Source organism: Pteropus vampyrus, unplaced genomic scaffold (genome assembly GCF_000151845.1).
Source record: "Pteropus vampyrus isolate Shadow unplaced genomic scaffold, Pvam_2.0 Scaffold128, whole genome shotgun sequence".
Taxonomy (NCBI): Eukaryota; Metazoa; Chordata; class Mammalia; order Chiroptera; family Pteropodidae; genus Pteropus; species Pteropus vampyrus.
Genome location: NW_011888909.1, coordinates 3,538,098 through 3,543,461, shown reverse-complemented (window position 1 = coordinate 3,543,461; position 5,364 = coordinate 3,538,098).

Below are 5,364 nucleotides of genomic sequence, written 5' to 3'. Positions count from 1 at the left end.
CAGTATCACAAGAAATGTTGCGGGGACTTTTTTAAGAAGAAAAAACATGTATTAAAAACAGGAATAAAAAATGGTAATAACTACAATACCTCAAATGGAAAGAATTAAGAGTTCCAACCAAAAGGTAGAGTGGCTGAATGCATAAGAAAACAAGACCCCTACATAAGCTACCTACAAGAGACTCACTTCAGATTAAAAGACACACACAGATTAAAAGTAAGGTAATAGAAAAAGATATTGCCTTGATGGACCTAGATGGTATCACTCTGAATGAAATAAGTTAGACAGAGAAGGAAAAATGTCACATGATTTCACATACACGTGGAATCTAAAGAACAAAATAAAAGACAACAACAACAACAAAAAAAAAACAAATAAACTCATAGATATAGAGAATATTTTGAGGACTACTAGATGAGAGGGAGTTTGGGCGAGATGGCAAAAAGGGCAAAGGGATTAAGAAGTACAAATGGATAGTTACAAAATAGACATGGAGATATAAAGTGTAGCATAAGGAAAATAGTTGATAATGTAGTGATAAATATGTAAGAAGGAAGAGAGTTAATAGCTTTAATGGGGTGGTCACTTTATGAGTTATATAGGTCTCTAATCACTATGCTGTAACAACTGAAACTAATATATAATGTATGTCAACTACAATAGAAAAAAAACACTCATTGAATTGTACAATGTAAATACAAGCAAGTAATTGTCTATTATATTTCAATAAAGCCAGAAAAAGAAAAAGGCATACACACACACACACACACACACACACAAAACTTAGGGATATATGTTTTGACTTTTCCCATAACTAAATATTAAGCAATTTTTTTAATGATACCTTTTATTTTTCTTTGTGAGTCATCCAATTAAATAAACTATGAACTGTCAAGTCTGGTCTTCCTTTTCAAAAGTGTCATGTAACAAGTATAACTTTCATCTCCCAGCTGGCCTATGCATCTTCATAAAAAAGAGCTCTACTGACACCCACTTTTGTCACCCCAGCACACAGCTAACATTCTTACCAGTGCTGGAGGCTAGGACAGGAAGGCTTACCTAAGAACTGTGGCATCGGATAAGCATGGGACTGGAAGTAACGCTGAAGGCCACCTACCATGCTTAGACCTCTCTAGGAACAGAACTCAGTTCCTCCTGAGACCTCCATCTCAGCTTTGGGAGGAGGTCTATTAGAAAGCAGATTCTTACACCGAGCTCAAAGCCATAGCCCTGCTTTCATCCGTTTGGCCCCATTCTGACTCTTTGGGAGAGCAGATCCAAAGCATGGTTGTTCTCCCATGGATCTTCTCCCTTTCCCCACTGCACCTCTACCCTATGGCCCACTGAATCTTTAATGCAGTGATCACCTCCTCCAAGTTCAATACATTTGGTTCTTCCTTGACAAGACATGATTTCCAACCTTATCACCACCCCAGTTGCTCTCCTTTGCGTGGACTCCAAGGTGGCAGGACAATCACTTCATCTTGGATTTGCCATTCCAAGATCCCACTGGCTTCTTTTGGAGACTGCTCACTCATATTGAGGTGACAATTAAATAAAGCCCGTTTTATTTTGTATTTATATAATATTTTATATCAATATAGTATATACATTGATACAGCTGGTTTTTTGGACCAAAGTGTAGGAACTTCCATTCGACCCATTAAACTTAATCATGTCATGATTCCATTATGTGTTTTATATATATGAAATTGTAGGTATCTATATGTAAGGAACAAGTAGGGAAGGGTGTTCATAAACATCTCTGGATGGTCGGATTATTCATGTTATTTTCTTTCTGTTATTACTTACTTGTACTTACTTATCATCAATTAGTTTTTAAATTATCAAAAAATAATGATTTGGGGGGCTCTTGTTTGAGTGAGACTATTTTCCTAGCCCCCTAAGGACTCATTGAATGGTTTCAGGAAGAATGAGTCATCTTTTCTTGTGAGTCTTCAAAGTATGTACATTTGCTGGCACTTCAAGCTGACAAGGGAGAAGCAGCCATCTGGGGCAGGAGGCCAGGGGTGGTGGCACTGGCTGCTCTGCATCAGCTTCTGTCTCCCCAAGATGGTCCTCCCAGAGCCTGGGGATGTCAGTGAGTCTCTGCTCCTCTGTTACCTGAGGATCCACGTCAGAAAACCCAGATACAGTCCTGTAGCAGTTTGGCCCTCTTCCTCCTCCTCTGTGTCTGCGGCTTTCCTGTTAGAACAGAGGCAGCAAAGCAGAACCACCGGATAGGCAGTGCTGCCTGTTGGTTATGAACAAGCACTTTTGAGTGACACAGACTGAGTCTGAAACCCACACCTGCCACTTGCAGACTCCATGATATTAGGATAGGTTGTCGATCTCTCTGAGCCAGCCCTTAAACAGCCTTGTGAAAGTAGTTATGTGCTTAGATAATGGTGGTGATTATAGTTATGGTGACAATTACACTTCTCTATCCCTGCTCCAGGCACAGTGCTGGCTCTGTCCTAACAGCATATCTCACCAAGCATCAAAGTTAGCACTTGATGAAGAAACCAGCCCACCAACAATAGAAATCTCAGGAAAGCAATAAAAACAAAAAATACCAAAACAAAAAACAAACCCACCCTGGGTTTGAGAGAAACACTTTACTATACTTACCTTCCCCAACTTCTAGCCACTGGTGCACAATTCCTCACCCCTCCAGATAATTCTTTTGGGGCACAAAAAATTTTAAAAAGCAGATAACTTAAAACAAAACCAAAAATATATATATATAAATTCATACCACCACAACAAAAGCACTGACTATTTCCTCCTTGGAGGTGGCACTTTTCTTCTACCAAGCTGTCATCACCCATGTTTATCTCATAGCAGGCAAGAGCTGGGTGATTGTCACATGTACTGGGAGAGCCTAGGAAAGCACAGGTGCTCCCTCAGGGTCAAGGGCAGCTCAGAGTCAGGCTGTGGATGGCTTGAGCACAGAGTTGATGGGAAGAAGGAGTTTCTGGCCTCTCTCTCCCCAGGCTCCTGTAGAGATCAGATTTCCTCTGCTGTCACTTGTTTTGAGCCTAGCACTGTGCTGGTTACTAATTAGAACCTCACAGAAACTCTCCAAGAAGACACGCAGGTTCGCCCCAGGGGCCAGAGCAGCAACAACTCTCTCTAAAGAGGTCCAGAAGCAGCCCTAAGAAACACTCGGCATCTCATTAATCTGGGAAAGTTCACAGTAGGTTAGGGTTGGGCTTGTGGGTACAAAGGGAAGATGAATTATAAAACAGTGGCAAGGAAATGCACTTTCCGTGCCCACTGAGACCAGCACTTCCCTCTAGTTTCCCTCTTGGCACCAGGTTGGGGAGACTCTTCAAAGAACATTTAAGAAGTGGGCATAAATAGCAGAGTGGTACAATGCATATCAAGGGGGAGATCTCTGAGGCACTTAGAAACTGTGCAATTAAGTAGCTTTTTGCTTCAACTCTTCATTTCCTAAGCCTTATTCTTTTGAGCAAAAGTACAGGTAACTTTAACTCAAGTATCAGGAATTCCAAATTGGAAAGATCGTGGCTTGTAATAATGCAGAGAAATTCAGAAATGTGAACTTGGGCACCAGAAACTTGGTTTGGTGACTTGGGTCAGGGCGGGGAAGTTCCATCGTCCTCTGTGTGTTTTCAAGGGCAAAAATATCTGGAGAAAATGTAAAATCTGAGCAGTGTGTACACCCGTTTTTGTTATCTGCATGGCAAGATTATAAATACCATTCCTTATAAAATATTTCTACAGAAACTTCACCATCTGAAGTTCATGCTGATGCCCAAAGCTCACCAGTGCCTCCTGCAGTGTGCCCATGGGAAGCCCTGCTTGTCCTGCCTTTCCAAGCTGGATTCCATACTGGATGAGAATTCAGACTCCCGGGATGGAGAGAAGGTTCACAATGGTAGCTATCAATGAACTGATAAAGTTCACCAAGAATCCCCACACCCCACTCTGACCAACACATTCCCAAGTCCTGCCCAAGGAGCTTTTCCTCGCATCGAAAACTGGAAAAAAAAAAAAATCCTGTGTTTTTCACTTAGGCGGTTTTATTCTTTTCCACATATTGTAACAAGGTTGGGGATGACCCAAAGCTGAGCAATTAAAAGAAAAGCAAAAGTTGAAAATAAGCTCCGGTGGCTATAACTTGTAGGAATGAGAGCTGTCGGTGGCCTGTTGGAGCCATGTCACAATGGAAGTCTAAACCAAGCCCACAGGTGACTCCAGCTGCGCTTCTCTCACTGGCGCTGCAAGGGCACCTGGGGCCTCTCCAACTCCCGCAGCGGCTAGACGTCTACCAGATTTTCAAATTTTGTATCTTCATTTTGATAATTATCTAAAAACTAATATAAACACATTCTGGATTATCTGGATGACCAAGTTGGCACTGATCTGAATTTGGGACGTGGGTTTGTGTTTGTGTAACAATAGCATTGGCACTAAATGTCAATTCTACAGTGATTGTCACAGGTGAAACAGAAGAGAGTAGAGACTGTAATATGTGTTTGCCACCCAGAAAGGGAGTGGAGCGGATAGAGCAGTGAGCTAAGCGGACAGAGCAGGGTTTCTATCCGCTTAGCTCACTACGCTATTGTTAGCCACACCCTAGGAAGGTAATAAGTGTTCAATAAATATGCACTGAATGAATGAATGGTAAATAAATACTTAAAAAGTTCCTGGAGCACAGAATAGTGGTGGGAGAACCAAGTTATCACCAGGTACAGAAGAATCTTTGCTGGAAGTATGTGTCATCACCACATCCCAAGCAGCAGCCATTTCTTTTCAGCAAGCAACTGCTGCCACCAACCAGGTTAAATAAATGTTGTTAACTTAAGTTTTATTGACTTTGTAGATGTTTGTATTGACTTGTAAATTTAGTTTATAGTTGTGACGAGCCTATGAAGAAAAGCCATTTTATGTTTATACATATTTGAGAAACACTACAATAAAAAATAAATGAGGTCAACCCTGAAGGTCTATGAGGAATGTTGTTTCATAGAAGGGTTGTGTCTATTACTTTTCTTAAGAAACACTGGATAAACATTTTCCACAATATATGCCCGATCCTGTGGAAAATTGGGACATGGCTTTTTTAGCCAAGAAAATTAACCATTTCTCTGAGAAGCAAAACTGAACTGTCTACTGTTAAAGTTGCTGCCTATGGAATATAGGTTGTTTCTCTCTCAGTTACAACCGGCAGAGTTAAAGCTTCAAGGAGGGGCACTGACTTTGAGGCACGCTGTAGATTATCGGGCAGTTGATCTTGTTTTCAGAGCTCCAGAGGGCTAGCCAGTGGGAAGAGGTTACTGAGATGTGGACTTTGCTTGGTTCACTGTCAGAAAGAGTTTTCTGCCTTAGAACAAG